This window comes from Dendropsophus ebraccatus, chromosome 7, assembly GCF_027789765.1.
Source record: "Dendropsophus ebraccatus isolate aDenEbr1 chromosome 7, aDenEbr1.pat, whole genome shotgun sequence".
NCBI lineage: Eukaryota > Metazoa > Chordata > Amphibia > Anura > Hylidae > Dendropsophus > Dendropsophus ebraccatus.
Window position 1 is genome coordinate 120,687,540 of NC_091460.1, and position 17,670 is coordinate 120,705,209.

Consider the following 17,670-nt stretch of genomic DNA (forward strand, 5'->3'; position numbering starts at 1 on the left):
AACTTCTGCAGCAAAATCTGCATTGAAAAAGCTAATTGGCGCTCCTTCCCTTCTGAGCCCTCCTGTGTGCCCATGCAGTGGTTTATGCCCACATATGGGGTACCATTGTACTCAGGAGAACCTGCGTTACAAATTTTGGGGTATTTTTTTCCTCTTGTTCCTCGTGAAATTGAGAAATTTCAAACTAAACGAACATATTATTGGAAAAATTCAAGTTTTTCATTTTTACTGTCTTCTTTTGAATACTTTCCTGTAATACCTGTGGGGTCAAAATGGTCACCACACACCAAGATGAATTCTTTGAGGGGTGTACTTTCCAAAATGGGGTGACTTATGGGGGGTTTTCTCTCTGCTGACACTACAGGGGCACTACAAACGCACCTGGTGCTCAGAAACTTCTTCAGCAAAATCTGCATTGGAAAAGCTAATTGGCGCTCCCTTCCTTCTGAGCCCTGCTGTGTGCCCATACAGTGGTTTACGCCCACATATGGGGTACTGTTGTACTCAAGAGAACCTGCATTACAAATTTTGGGGTGCTTTTTGTCTCATATTCCTTTTGAAAATGAGAAACTTTAATCTAAACGTATATATTATTGGAAAATTTAAATTTTCAATTTTTTTACTGCCTAATTGTGAATACTTTCCTCCAGCCCCTGTAGGGTTAAAATGCTCATTATACCCCTAGATTAATTCTTTAAGGTGTGTAGTTTCCAAAATGGGGTCACTTATGGGGGTTTTCAGGATACCAGACTTCTAAATCCATTTAAAAAAAGAACTGGTCCCTAAAAAAATCAGTTTCACGAAAATGTGATAATTTGCTGATAAATTTCTAAGCCCCATAACACCCTAAAAAAGTAAAATATGTTTACCAAATTATGCCAGAATAAAGAAGACATATTGGTAATGTGACTTAGTAACTAATTTATGTGCTACGACTTTCTTTTTTTAGAAGCAGAGAATTTCAAACTTCATAAAATGCAAATTTTTTAAATTTTTCATGATATTTTGATGTTTTTCACAAAAAACACACAAAGTAGTGACCAAATTTTGCCACTAACATAAAGTGCCATATGTCACGAAAAAACAATCTCAGAATCGCTAGCATACGTTAAAGCATCACTGAGCTATGAGAGCATAAAGTGAGACAGGTCAGATTTTGAAAAATTAGCCTGGTCATTAAGGCCCAAACTAGCTGCAGCACAAAGGGGTTAAACTAAAAACAATTGCAACTGTCTGCTGGCAATTTATCCATGTAATAGAAGCAGGCCGCCGCTATCGTCTATGGGCCACCTCTTTGGATTGTCTAGGTAAGACCTCCTGCAGCTCAGCCAGCCCTTTTCTGCTCGTAGTCAGTGCATTTAATGAGGGCAATGAGCAATGAGCTGACGGCACTATTTTGCTCCCTTATGTCGAGCTACTTAACAGGGCCCTTAGACTCTAGTAATCAAGTATATTGTTAAGATAAATAGTTATTCCATAGATAAAAAAAAAATGTGTGGTCTTGTGGACAGTGGACTTTGGGTGCTTTAAACACACAAACCAATAAAATAAATACAATAAAAAAATAAAATAAAATAAAATAATGATAATGATAATGATAATAATAATAATAATAATAATAATAATAATAATAATAATAATAATAATTTCCTGCCTCAATCTCAAGCAGCTGCCTTTCTGATGACTCCTGGCCTAGGCTACTCACCACTCCCTGCTTCCTCGCATATTTTTATTGACTGATCCGATTACTGCTTGAGGTGGGTCACTGCTACAACCATTGATTGGCTGCAGGGAAAAATGTCAGAGAAAGCAGGAAAAAGTTTAAGCGTCCTTGACAGGACTTATAGTAGCTATCAGAAAGGCAACTATGGAAGATTGGGGCAGGTGAGTATGGCTTATTTTTATGTTTACACTACTAAAAGCTTATATCCCTGATATAATCCTTTACAGTTTATTGCAAGTATCATAACAAATAATGTTCATTTATAACTATTGCTCACGGAAGCGCCCGCATCCAAATTCAACTGCAGTGAAGATCGTCCGGCTGGTACTGCAGTACCATCCGGGATGATCTTTTCTGAAACTGGCCGTTCCATGGCCCGGCCCGGTCATGGAACAGCCAATGTCATACAAAGTGTGAACATAGCCTAATACTGTTTAACAATAAGTTGTCACATAAATTGTGTTCTCCTATTATTGCCATTAGATTTACTTGTGTAAAGTTGATGTTGGTTTAAACAGCATACTTGATATTGATGTTAGTTTTTAGCATCAATATTAGTTTGTAGTGACTTTTGAGTAAATATAGGTGGCAGGTTAGAAGAATCCACATCGTGTGGAACTCTAATATTGAAGGTAATTTTTTTTTACCTTCATCCTCAGTGCCGTTTTTGTTACTGTACTGTATCTTCACTGTATTCAATAGGTAGATGAAGCAGATTGGTGCACTGAAGATGGGGCTACAACCCTCAGTGTATCAATCTGCCCTGCCTGGCAACCACTCCTTATGAATATCAATTTAGCAATCTGCAGTGATGAGCGCCAAAGTGACATCACTGCAGACTGCCGTCTAAATGTTCTGAAGGAAAGATGGGCCAGCAGGATGGAGTGATGCAAAGTGGTAGCTGCATTCCAATACACCAAACTGCCTAAGTTACATGTTGTATAAAGTGAAGATTTATCAAAGAGGATAAAGGTAACAAAATGACCTTCATTCTCAATGTTCCATCTGCTTTGAAAATATTTTCTAACTTGCTGTTAGTATCCCTTTAAAATTCATGTGACATCGGTGTCTGAAAAGATGTAACCTTTGTTACCTGAAATGTCGCATTGTAGAGACCGATACTATAACACTTGCTGTACTTTTCGGCCCCACCGTTACAGTAACATCTATTCCTGTATTGTGCAATGTCCACTGATTCTGATTGATTGCAGAACATGAAATCGCTTATTGAATAGATGTCTCTAGGGCAAAAAGGATTTGTAGAATGAACCTTTTATGTTGTACAAGAACAGGCTCATTCATTCATGCCTCAGTCCAATGGAACTATTATGAAACCATTAACTTGTTCATATTTTTTCTCTGTAAAATATTTAATTGTGGGGAATTTGTAAAATATCATTTCACTCACACTTAAACCATAGACACGTACAATATGCCTACTTGAAAAATATCAGATAATTCTTATGTTATGCCATGTTTTGCTTAACCAAGCTTTTTGATGCTGTAGAATATTGATATTTAATTAAAGGTTAATTGGAAATTCTAAGAAAGAAAATTGTGTATGTAAGATACGCGATGAAGACAGTACAGGAATCAGGACCAAGAACAAAGTCAGTCTATTATCTAGACACAGTATCTCCGCTACTGTTAAGATGGAGTGCACATCTTATTAGCATATTTTTAGAAGTATTTTACTTAAAATACTTGCTTCAATGTCAGCAAAGTCTGTAGGCTTGAATATTCTGTCCAATTTTATACAGACAGTGACAAGAAGTAGTACAAATGTCTAACATGCCTGCTCCCTGTAACTTCAGGGTGTCCAAGTCGGCTTCTATTACTGCTGTAGAAGACATTTCACAAATCACAGTGAGGGACCAACATTGAGTCGGGAAGAACTCTGTAACTGTAAACTATCCAAGTAGATGAGAATGATAATACCAAAAACCTCTATAGCATGTATAACATAAACTTCTGGCACATCTATGATTAATGGGAATCTATCAGTTTGCAATTCATTCACGTTCCAAGCTGCTGTTAGATAGCTATTAGAAGTAGTAATGAGCCAACATCCCGATGTTCAGTTCGGATCCCGAACACGAACATAAAAAAAATTAATGTGATCGGTTCGTGTTCATCGAACATTTGTAAACAAAGAATGAACGCACAGTAGTAGCATACGTTTTGGTCTAGAATTACGCACATGCGTACAGATTATCAGGTGCAAAGCGTAAATTGCGCAGTTGAGTACGTTTCCATCTAGAGCTATGCAAAAGCATACAGATTAGGAGGTGCACAGCGTAAATTGTACAGTTGCGTACATCGCGAGATAAAAGTTAACATGTTTGAATGTGTTCGAAAATAATCGTTATAACCATTCTGATCATTGAACAAATTGTTTGTGGTCGGCGAACATGAAGAATTAGTGTCATGTTCATACATACTGTACATACGAACTTGTTTGTCCTCACTAGTTAGGAGACCCATTGTACCTTTCATATATCCGTCTTTGCTTCCACAACGTAGATATGTAAAGTGTCATAGAAGCTTTCCCAAGCCCCTAAAGTGTTAAGAGCTGTAACACCTCCTCCCTCCTATATTACTGCTTGATTGACAGCTTCAGGCTAACAATGAAACAGGGACAAGGATAAAGGGAAACAGCTATCAGCACTTCTGGAGCTTGTCAGAATAGCTATCTAAGAAAGTAAGTAGTTTGGAACCTAAATGGCAGCTAACAGATGACACATTTAGAATAATAAATTAGTTTTTTTTTTAAGTGCATATGGGGCCCTGGGGGTCCACACATAGACAATCTCTGTGGAGGAGATAAACAAAAACTGTCTAATTCTCAGACATTGTAAATAAAGCACAGCCAATTTTATTGATTAGTGTTCCCTTGCTGACCCTTCACAAGGCTCAACCAACTGTGCATGCAGCTGGGCCAAATGAATGATCTCTAGATCTTCTGTCAAAAAAATCTTAAGATCTTTAGTCAGACAGACATAAGTGCGATCTGCCTGGTGCATCTTTAGGCTATGTTCACACTATTTATAACACTGTCCGTTTAATAGCAGGAACATTTTCTTCTTACAATTGAATTGCAGCCACTGTTGGATGTGCCCGCAATTCAATTAACCATTGACTACAAAGTAAAGTACAGCCGCCAAAAATGTTGTGTGAACATAGCCTTAGACTGTCTAGTGTAGTTTGCACTTTTTTTTGCCAAAATTTGTATATTTAAGCCATGCCTCCTTTCAATTATAGCCACACCCTCTTTCAGTTAAGCCACACTTCCTTGAAATGTATGGCGCAAAGTGTGTACAACATGTCTAAAACTAGAGATGAGCGAACCTCGAGCATGCTCGAGTCCATCCGAACCCGAACCTTCGGCATTTGATTAGCGGTGGCTGCTGAAGTTGGATAAAGTACTAAGGCTATGTGGAAAACATGGTTATAGTCATTGGCTGTATCCATGTTTTCCAGACAACCTTAGAGCTTTATCCAAGTTCAGCAGCCCCCGCTAATCAAATTCCGAGTTTGGGTTCGGATTCAGATGGACTCGAACCCGAACCCGAACCCGAACCCGGTTCGCTCATCTTTATCCAAAACGCATAAAAAATGTAATGCAGATCATTTAAGCCATATTTATTTATCTATTTTGTACAGGTAGTCTTATCTATCTCTCCTGTTGTTTCTATCTCATGATACATGGTCATGAGAATTTGAGAAGTTTAAAAGTTGTTCACTCCATTTTAAAGTGACTCACAATCTGCCCCCCCCCCCCCCAACACTTGTACCATCACATAGTGGCTTTTAATCCAAGATATGTCTTAGGTTTTGGACGTCAGGTGGTGAAGTTATTGTCCTAAAAAACAACTTTTAAACTTGCAGCCTTGTGTCAAATTGGCATGGCCTAGAGTACCCATGCCCTAGGATTGCGATGCCCATCCATCCCTCCTTCCAGCCCTCTTCACTATTTTTCCTATTCATGACCTGTCAAAACACTGCACAGGTGCCTTAATGATCCAGTTCATGTGTAGTGTTCACACAGGTGTTGAACAGGAGAAAATGTTCCAGAGGCATTTAGCGGTGAAACGCAAGTAATATAATTAAGATGGCGGTGCCGGCCTTACTGCAGCGAACAACAGGATCAGGTAAAGTATAAGATACAGACTGCAAAGGCAGTCTGTACCTTCATTTTGTGTATCTATGAAGATACAGACTGCCTTTGCAGTCTGTATCTTATACTTTACCTGATCAGTTGTTTGCGGCAGTAAGGCCGGCGCCGCCATCTTGATTACATTACTTGCATTCCACCGCTGGAACGCAAGTGACGTAATCAAGATAGCGGCGCCGGCCTTACTGCCGCGAACAACAGGATCAGGTAAAATATAAGATACAGACTGCAAAGGCAGTCTGTATCTTCATGATTACACTAGCAGCGTGAGTCAGGACAGACATACACAGCAATCTCACGCTGTGTAGCGTGAGATCACTGTGTATTCACAGAGCGGCGGGCAAAGGCTCATGGGAGCCCTTCCCGCCGCTCGGCATGCTGGGAGTTTCCTGTCTCGAGCCGTCTCTTTTGAAAAGAGTCGGCTCGAGACAGGAAATGAAAAAGATTACAGTGACAAAACGAAGCAATAAAAATAATTAATTATATTTACAAATATTAATAAAATCACAATTGACATAAAATTAGCAAAAAATTTTTTTTTCATTTTTGCTCATGATTGGTTCTCTTTAAGCAGGACAAGTGCAGCAAAGACAAGGAAACTTTTTGGTAGGTATGTATTTATGTACTGTATACTTGATCATATTGCTTGTTTTTACTGTGTCTTTAAGCTTTTCTCTTATGTACTTAGCATTCTGTCGGAATCACTTGATAGATGCATCATATTACTGTGCAAAGAAAGCCTCCCATTACTCTTTTTATTGTACATTTTATGTCATGCTTTCTGTTTGTTTTTATATATTACAAATATACATAATGGTTTCTGGGATATTGAAAACAATAATAAAATCCTCTTAACAGGCTTCTCTGAACACTTTTTAAAACATATTTGGGATAAGAAGAAGCTTGGCTGCAAATCAAAAGTTTTCCTTTCGCACTAATGGGCAATCATTTGTAGTGTGCCTGTAAAGTAATGAGATACAAACCCATAAATATTTTTTCTCCATTATTATGTTTAGTAGAAACGAGCCTATCAACCAGACAATGATATGGATTTAGCTGCTTTTGGAATTTTGAATACCCGAAGCTTTCATTTGCATGCTGCTCTTTTGCCTAGCAGCTTTTTTCTGTTATGCATATTAACTTTTATAGATGTCACACATTTTTATGTTAATAGTTCAACTTATGGGAAGAGGGACGCTATATTTCATTCTCTTTGGAACGGCTAAGTGACATGGTTCACAAAAAAAAAAAAAATCACAAGCTCATAGCAGAAAGCATTATTGATATACGTAGAATCCAAACAAATGCCTATGTCACTGTTGTTTCAAAAAATTTTTAACATGTCATAGAGACATATCAAAAGTTTTGTTCGGTCTGGGTGTGAGTGTTCAGACCTGTACCAATTGAGAGATCGAGCGGGGAGAGGACCACACGGCTCAGTAGACATTATGAGCATGTCTCTTTTTTTAACACAGTGAGGAGTGGATGTGCTGCAGTGCATCTTCTCCCAGCTCGTCCTCCTGATCAGTATAGGTCTGAACACTCAGACACGGACCGATTAAAATGTTTGACATGTCTCCATGTCTTTCTGCAAAATGACATTGACACTTTAAACCATCTATTTCTCTAAAGCCCAACTCAAGAACACTGTGCCACTTTTTTTTTTTTTTTTTGTTGTGATTGGAGCAGTATGTTATTAAACAGAAGTACCATTAGAATAAAAAGATTTCTGGCTACCTGCAGCCACCAGTAGGTGGTGCTAAAAAGCTCTCTTGACTTCACCGTTTCAGCAGTATACCTTAGTGTCTTAAAGAATTAGTCCGGCCAAGATAAAAAAAATTTTACTTCAGCCAGGGAGGTGGGGAGGGGGGTGCAGGAACATAATAAAAATGCTCTACTCCACTCATGATCATTAGCCTAAAAAAGGCGTTTTGGAAACATAACCTAAATGTGTTTTGCTGCTTAGACTGAGTTAATGGTGATTGGTCTAAGGACCCCCGCGTGTTGATTTGGCACCGAATCTTGCCGGCTATCTATTTGAATGGGAGGGCTTGTGCTCCTCCGTTCTCCACGCCTCTCTGCTCAAAGAATTGACATGTCTACACGCGAGGGTAATGACGCCGATTTCATAATGTCAACAGACACTAAGGGGGAGATTTATGAAAGGGTGTACATATACACCTGGTGTAAACTGCCCACAACAACCAATCACAGCTCCTCTTATATTTTACCAGATCTGAAAACTGAGCTGTGATTGGTTGCTGTAGGCAGTATTTACCAGGTGTATATTTACACCATTTCATAAATCTCCCCCTAAGAGTGCTGTGACTGTTTCTTTTTTATATGACGTACACCAATGAAGCTAGGCATTATTTGTTTTCTCTGGAGTGCTGCATCATTATTTTGCTCAAGATATGACATAAAGAGAAATATTATTAAATATTTTGGATTTTATCGTAGAGTAACTAAGAGAGTCCGAAAGTTGTAGACTAATTCCAAATGTAGAATTATTTCTGTGATAACACATTCATATATTATTCCTCCTAATCTATCATTCTCTGGCAACAATACAAACAGTGGCAGTTGCCAACAATTTATGCTTATATATTCATTCTGCTACTTTTTTTTATTCTATACCTGTATTGTGGGTGCTCTTTATAAGGAAATAAATAGAAAAACATTCATAGTAGGCTGTATTGTAAAGCTGAATGGCAGACATGCTATTTAATTCTAACAGACGCTGAACAATGGATGTTCTCAAGTAAAAAAAAAATTCCCCTTCTGTTTTTTTCACTGACAACAAAGAAAACAGAAACTTTGCAAGCTTAATTGTAATTAAAACAAATAATTTATTATTATTATTATTATTATTATTATTATTATTATTATTATTATTATTATCAACAGCAGCAAAATAATAATAATAATAATAATAATAATAATAATAATAATCAGAAGTCTTATCCACTCCATGCCCTTTGGCTCCCCAAAGTAAGTAGCAGGCAGTCTTCTAATGGCCTGTGTGGAGTGATCACTCAGAGCTGTCTATTCAAATTTCACAATCATAATTGACAGCAACGTTTAAACAATGCAAGGATATTCTCACACACTGTCAAAATGAGGAAGCCGTTTGGACAATGAAAGGCATGGGGTGCTTTTGTCCCCACCTGACTCTTCCATATTAGATCGCACATGGTGAACTTTGAATATACATTTTTTTTTATATATTTTTCTTACACTTTTTTTTTTTCTTATACTGCTCCCGCTTATTATTTTTTGTATAGGTATTTTGCGTTAAATAAAGTATTTATTGGTGTGCTATCTTTTTTGCATATGCTTTTTCTTTCCTTTTTGGGTCTTTATTTACTGACACATAATGGCCGTTATAACAACGGTGATTACCACAAAAATAATGTATGTTGTTATAAAATAACAGACATTTTTTTGTTGAATGAAGCCCGACAAATAAAAGGGGCCATCATTTTTATGGTGTCTGAACATATCCTAAGGCTATGTTTACACTATGTAAGTTCCGCAGAAATCACGGCCGTTGTTACAACGGCCATGATTTCTGCGGTACTTACGTAGTGCTGCAGGCTGGGCATACACTCCGGCTGGGATCCCTAGCGGCGGCATAGAAAACTAACATGTCAGTTTTCTGTGGTCACTATTCAAAGAATAGCAGCCGCAGAAAACCCTGTCAGTGCACACAATGGAGCAAGCGGCTCTGGCCGCGCGCTCGATAATGAGCAGTAGGGAGTTTTGATGCGGGCGCGCACAGAATCGCCCGCATCAGAATTGCAGTACCGGCCGGGATGATCTTTTCAGTAGTACCGGCCGGGATGGTCCGGTCACGGAACGGCTGATCTCATACTATGTGTGAACATATCCTAAATGCATATCAAGAAGGAAATAGTGGGATAAATCTGCTCCCAACATTATGGTCATGAGGAGCTGATCCATTGTTATAGCAGCCCAGGGCCTTTATTGGGATTTGTGGCTGCCAAACTGCTCTATTGGTGAAGATTAATTATTTCCACTGCTTATTTATTTTTATACATGGTGCTTTACTAGTTCAATGCTAGAATCAGTTATTGACTATATGTATGTTAAGCATCAACAGTAGGTCCTTAAGCTAAAGATATCAGATGACATAAATATATTTTTAGTTTTATTACTTTTTCTTTACCTTTTCTCTTTCTACGCTTCGATAAAAAGCGTTGTAATTTCTACCAGCATTACAATCACAGCTAGGGTGCTGGATACTGGCATAGCCTGTTAAATTGTATCATTAGTATGTTGTGACATGCAGAACATTCTGACTTCACTTACAGCACATTTTCATCAATGTCACCAGAGAGCTCTGTTTTGATTGAAACATGACATAAGTGTAACATTTTATTAGTAAACTTTAAGCGCAGTTTCATATTTCATTATCAAAATAATCAGCAAGAGCATAGAAACTATAACAAAAATGTAACAAAAAACTGGCACGCTGTCAACCGAGACTGTCACTGGCAGCCATGTTTTTTTTTTACAAGTGCCTTTTTGTCAAAATAGAAAACTTAAAACTTGTCTCATCCATACAAGTGCATGATCACAGTCTTTTGAACTCATGATAGCTCAAGTCATGCAAATTCTATGCATAGGGGTGATTCTAGTCCTTCTAGACTATCCACAGTGAGTTAGAGTGAATGTACCATCAGGTTGATCGCTTTAAGTTTTTTACATGCATAGACCGGAGCCGGTGAGGGGATGCTGGCGCTGTAGTCCTTTTTTTGAACTGCGGCCTAGTTATTGTGCACGTTGCCAGTCTTTTCCCAGGCACTGGAGGCCCACCGGCCTCCAGTGTGACAATCTCCCCCGTCATGCGTCTCCCTTGATTCCTGCCTCAAGACCAGACCAGTGCCAGGGAACAGACCGGCGCCGTGCACAGGAACCAGGCCATGGTTCAAAAAAGGACCACAGCAATGACATCCTCACTCTGGTACTGGTCTATTTATGTAAAAAACTTAAAGCGATGTACGTGATGGCACATTCGCCTAAAAGAAGCATTCCAACTTTTTTTTTATTTTTTTTATTTCCCCTGTCAGCAAAATCGCCCTTATAATTATACTTGGAATGATCACTTTCCCACGTTGCGCTTTGTTTGGAGCCCAGATCCCTCTGGTGCCCACGTGACCTCTTTTCTAGATGTCCTGAGTCTACAGAGGCTTGAAGTCACCATCTTCTATATATCTCTATGAGAGCGCTCTTATAGACATGCATAAAAGACAGGGATTTCCAGCTTAAAAGCAAAGATTCAAGCGAGTTAGAAAAAATAATAACGCTGAACCAAGTTTTTAAAGCAAGTTATCTTATTCAATTTCCCCCCCCCAATGTTTTCTGCTTTTCACAAGACAAAGAGATACGGCCGATATACAGTAATTGGCTATGTTCACACAATGTCAAAAATAAAGAAAAGGCAGCCGATTTTGATATTTAAAAAAAACATTTAACTGACTGCAATAACATTGCATTGAAGTCAATGAGAAAACGGTAGTCCAATGCACACAATGCATTGAATAACGGACATTTTTACCGCGAACCTCAAAATAATGAACATGATCATTATTTTCGGACGTCTTTTGCCAACAGCAGACTTTTTTTTATTAGTTTTTCACACAGTTTTTCTTTTGTCACCGTTCTTTCTCCGTTTTTACTATAAAATTCAATGGACTTTTCAATTAAGCCACACCCAAAGTCCAATTAGTAACTCAAACTAGTATAATGTACCGACACCAGTCATAGCACTAAGGAGAGGCCAGGCTGCTAAATGACGTCCGTTATTGTAGACTCAAAATGACGGACATAATTTTAAACAGAGCTGAAAAAACTTTGTGTGAACATAGTCCAATGGCCTTTTAAGGAAAGAACTAGTTTTTACAATTAACGCATATGGCAGTTCACATGCAGTTTTTCCGTCAGTCTTCTGGTCAGTCTTTTCTCAACCAAAATCAGGAGTGGAACTGACAGGGCAAAATTATAATGGAAAGATTTGCCCGGTTTCTGCTTTTTTAACCCACTCCTGATTTTGGTTAAAAAAAAGCCCAACCAAAAGACTTACGGTAATGCTATGTGTGACCATAGCCTGTAATTATAAGATATAGCTAGAATCTTGTTTCTAATGCTACATTCAGTTGGAATAAAAATTCTGTGCTGCAGAAATTAGCATATTTTCAATTTAATAAAGTTAATTGTTGGAAATGTATTATGTAAGTGTCATCATAGAGGTAAAGGTTGACAGAAGAGATAGTTGAGGCATGAGACAAGACAAGCAGCAGCTCGGGTGGAACAACACATAGTAGCGATTAGAAATGATAACTTATGTAAATTATAATGTATTCTGGATAAATTTCAGATTACAAAATAAAATACAGTGGTGAAAACTCCCTAAAAGACAGTTTTTTTTACTTCTCTTATGTATATAGGACACCCTTACTTGAGAGGACCACCATCTAGAAAACCATTGCAAAGTTAGCAATCTTCGGAAAGAGATTTACCTATAATTCTTTTTGTATACTGGGGTAGTATGGGGGGTGGGGTGTAAATCACTAATAGATAGGTTGTGGTCCTATAGCATCACATTGTTGCCTCTTGTCCTGACTCAAGATTCTTTGGTTTATACCTCTTGTATCACTTTTGGTTGTTCCAGTCACAATGTCAAAGTCAAGTTGCAGCCAGCAGAAGTTGACCTTCATGGTGCTGCTGTATTGAGCTCAATATAGTGTTCTACTCAGCATAAATCGATGGACACTTTTTATTAGGTAAATTCTATAACTGCTTCGGCCAAACACAAAATACAAGGCAAAGGTCATTTCACTCCTTATTTCAAATACTTTTGTAATTATCATATGTAGGCATAGGGTTTAGATATATCCCTTTAAATAAATAAATAAAAAAAAAAATATATATATATATATATATATATATATATATATTATATAATTTATTTATTTATTTTTTAAGCTATAATAGATTTTTTTCCTTTAAAATAAGAACAGTATCATTTTCAATATACTATATTACGTTATTTCTGTCATCTTTTCCCCAAGTAACTACTAGCTATATGTTATATACAATACACTTGGCACCAAGAATGTGATTTATGGCAACTGTATAATTCATGAGACTCTTTCTGTGATTCATTACCTTGTGTGTTGCTTGTGGGCTAAAACATAATTATGTTTTTGGTCATGTTACAAATAAAAAAAAAATTGAGCCCTATTAAATAATAACTAAGTTTTATAATGTAATACAAAAATGTGTCAATAGAGCAATTTCTACTTGTAATATAATTACATAAAGGCCTTAAAAACAACAAGTATCAGAATTATGGTTTACATTATTATTATTTTTTTAAGAGAAGTTTGTGCCTTGTAACTGATATATGGTAGAACTGAATAGTATGAAATTTACATTTATGGCAAGGATAAATTATTAGCTAAACATATTATGTTGCCAATTTGTGGTTGAAAAGGAGGTTTGCTTGTATTGTATAACAACTCAGCTTTTTTTGTTAAAATCTTATTGTTTTTTTATGGGGAAAAAAACTAGTAAGATTAGTAACAAAAAACAACGTAAGATTTTATTTATACAGTACTATTTTTTAGCATTTTAGTACAATTTTTTTTTTTTTTAGTATTTGCATTGCAACAAAATACTCTTATAATAAAAACGCAACATAAAATGCATAGTATAAAGCTAGCCATACACTTTAGTTGGTATGTTCTACAGACTTCTGTTACACCCAATCTTAAGTTGTAGCTTATCACAGCTAAAAACTAAAGCATCAGACTAGAGATGAGCGAACCTCGAGCATGCTCGAGTCCATCCGAACCCGATCATTCGGCATTTGATTAGTGGTGGCTGCTGAAGTTGGATAAAGCCCTAAGGCTATGTGGAAAACATGGATATAGTCATTGGCTGTATCCATGTTTTTCAGACAACTTTAGAGCTTTATCCAACTTCAGCAGCCACTGCTAATCAAATGCCGAACGATCGGGTTCGGATGGACTCGAGCATGCTCGAGGTTCGCTCATCTCTAGATCAGACATGCTAAAATACAACAGCTCAATGATACTTTCTTATGACATCTGTCTGGGGAACGTAAGGATACCCTCATACTAGAGATGAGCACAGCTTGAGCACACTTGAGTCTGAATGTTTAGCATTTGAATACCGGTGGCATGCAGCCCTAGGGAGTCCAAGAAAATATGGATACAGCCTATCCATATCTATGGCTATCATGAGGGACTTTAGAGATCCCTTATTTGTATTGATGTGCTTTTGACTCACTACTATTGGAAACTGCACAGGAGCATGCGACTCCAGCCACTCCTTCCAAAGCACACTACTATGAAGCTACACTCAAACGACATATATTTATTAAAAAATGGCCGTTGTTGCATGACAGCAGCCAATTGCTTTAATTACTTTGGAATTCCTAGAGGAATGTAGACACACTGGGGGAGAATTGTCAAAGGGTGTGAAATTTAGACTGGTGCAAACTGGCCACAGCAACCAATTACAGCTCCGCTTCCAGGTCTGGTGAAAGGAAATAGGAGCTGTGATTGGTTGCTGTGGCCTGTTTGCACCAGTCCAAATTTTACACCCTTTGATAAATCTCCCCTTTTCCCGGCTGGGATTCCATGCGGCTGCAAAAAAGACCTGACATGTCATTGTCAATGACATGTCAATTCATTGAATAGCAGCCGCACAAAATTGACTGTGCAGACAATGTAAAGTCCGGCTCAGGTCAGACTTACCATTGTCTGCACTGGCTACTTTAGACTTTACATTGTCTGCAATGGCTAATTGGAACGCAGACACACTCAAATGTGCCTGCATTACAATGCCAAAGAAGTGATGTTCATCCGGCCAGTACTGCAGTACCAGCCGGGGTGAACTACACAGACAGCGGCCGTTTTATGACATAGCTGTGACACAGAACAGAACAAAGAGTGAACGTGCGTAAGTGTGTAACATGCTCTGTCACAGATAGAACATGCCAACAATAAAGTTAGCAAGGGTTATCTCTGTAGAATACCAAGGCAATGTTTCGTTTTAGAGTATATTAGGAAATATGCTTATAAAGAAAACACTGTACATGTTTAGGCTATGTTCTCACAATGTCTTTTTTTTGGTGAAATAATGTCCTTCTTTATTTTACAAATAAATAAATAAAAAAAGCTGAATTTTTGTCTAAAAGAGACATTGTGGGAACATAGCCTTACAGTGCAGTCACCCAACTATAAATCTAACTGACCTTACATATGCCCCTCTCATGTCTCTGGCAGATCCTGCAGTTGTAAACAACTAAGGTATTATGATAGAAGAAAAAGAAATCAATGTGAGTTATAAGAGAAATCCATAACAGTTTAGCGGTTCGATCAGACTGTTAGTTAATTAGCCAGAAATATATTCAGACCAATTAGTTTCAAACAACTTCTAAGTATTTATTGATACACATTTGAAATACTGCTTCATAGTCAATGTCGCTTCCAAAGTCACAAGAAAAAAATAATTTATATAGAGAAGGAGCACCAGTGAATGGGACAGTCCTGGAACACAATGATAACTGCGAAAACCGCCAAAGAGTTCTAACAGAATTACAATCCAATGGTAATGTCCCTGCAAGATATGGTGTATCAGCGCTCCAGCACCTTGCTTCCTTCAATGAAGACATTCCCCTAACAATTGAAACAACAAGCATCCGTTCCTGTAATTGCAGCTTTCTCTGTTGGAAGTTGTCCCTATATTCAAAAGCTGCAGCAAAAGAAAAAGCAACAAAAGAGCAGAATTTATATCTAAGAAGCGCAGCGGTTTATAAGAAAAAAGGGGCACCGCGGTAGAGGTTAATCTTCTATATATAATTGTATCCTACATTCTGCATGCATTACTTTTTTTTACAGCAATTATGCCTTATAACTTACAAATAGGGAAGTCCTGGAAACTAGCTGCTATCAATTGTTTATGTTCTCTGATCCATAGCATATGTATGATAATTTCTTGTGATTGTTGTATATAACCCCTGGCAAAAAATTAAGGAATCACCACAGAGGATATTCATTCACTTTACTGCAAATACACAAATTACAGATGTAATACAAAACAATGTTTGTTTAATAGCCGAACATCCTGGCTTCATGAATCATGCCTCAAACAATGAGAATTCTTTTATAGTCTAACAAATCAAATAAAGCTTTTCCAGTTCACGTAAACGAATTATGTAATCCATCCTATGTGAAGGGAAAAAAATATATAATCATTTTCTTTGGCCGTCTTATGGCAGCCATATTGGACAATCACCATTTTGGTGCCAAAATACGGGTGTTTTATGCACATTACTGTTGTAGTTTGCATAATATGTATGTGTTTTGGTGCTAAGATGACGACCATCCACAAAGGTGCCCATACAATGGCCAAAAAAGACACTGTGTGAACATAGCCTATAATGAGGGCCGGAATATGTATTTCACCTCAGATTCTGCGGTCCCAGAGGGGGTGGCGTAATGCTCCCTGACTCTGTCATTTTAGTAAAAATTAACTTTGTCAGTGATGTTGACCAGATCAAGAACAAACTGCTTTGCGGGGGTTCGCTGAGCGGGGGTTGCGACAGGGGGGTGGGGAGTTGTTATTAAGGGGGCTCGGGAGGGGTCCAAAGTAAAAGATCAGTGGCAGAAGTAGTGGAGGTGGACTGGATACTGTGGGGGGTTGTTGGTTCAGGTTTTCCTTGAGTGGCAAAAAAAATAGAATCGGCCCTGCCTATAAGTTTTACTATTCTCAATTTTTTTGCCAGAAGTTGTAATGGAACTATACACTATACATGGCCGTCATTAGCAAATATCATAACTTAGCCATATACCTTGACTTGTGCAGTGAGATGGAGATTGCAGGGAGTGCAAGGGTAGAAAAAAAATGGCCTATGTAAAAAAAAAGTTAATCTTAATTGCAAACTTTTTTTTAAATGTGCACAGAGGGTTGTTTTTCTATAGACTATAATGTTGCACTTTATTTGATGCGATAACCCCCCCCCATTTTGTTTGTTTTGTTTTCTATTTTTTTGCCTGGAAAATGACCAATTCTCAATTTTCCTTCACATTAATCACCTTAAACTCTTTAGTGTCTTAGTGGCTATAATATTTTTTTTTTCTTCGTAGTATTCAGTTTTTTGAGAAAAAAAAAATCTTCATATACTTTACTGTGAAGTTCCTGGCACCTCCAGTAGCAGAATTAAGCAGTGTATTGAATTACAGTTATATAGTATATAGTTATCTACAGTATGTAGTTAATATTTTATCATCCAGGTAAATTAGGGGAGGGGTATATAGATTGAAAAGGAAAAAAATTACTACAGAAAGAAATAATTCCTAAGCGATTTTCCAATTTTCTTCAAAAAAGACAAAACATGTAACCATACATAACTGTCAAACTAAATCAATACTCAACCATGTATTTTTATACATATATATGTTTATTCTATTTTGTGTCAAGAACTTGTCTAAGCCCCTCTTTATGTGATGGACTGTTAATGCTAGAAACAGCTCCAGAGGGAAACCATTTCACAGGTTCAAAGCTCTTACAATAAAGGAGCATTTTCACTGCTGAAAACAGAATCCCTTTTACTGCGATTGCCATGTTTAAATATATTTAAGTTCAAGAAAAGGATCTTTGGGAGCTAACACAAAGAAAGGCAACTATTTTATTACAGTATTAATCCAATGACCTGCTT

The 17,670-nt window shown here is 37.5% G+C and overlaps 1 protein-coding gene across 1 annotated transcript in view; it reads left to right on the forward strand.

The window, feature by feature from the left end:
• Positions 1 to 17,670, forward strand: part of GRID2 (glutamate ionotropic receptor delta type subunit 2) — a 797,500-nt gene that overhangs the window by 125,857 nt on the left and 653,973 nt on the right. The gene's annotated exons all lie outside the window — the stretch shown is intronic.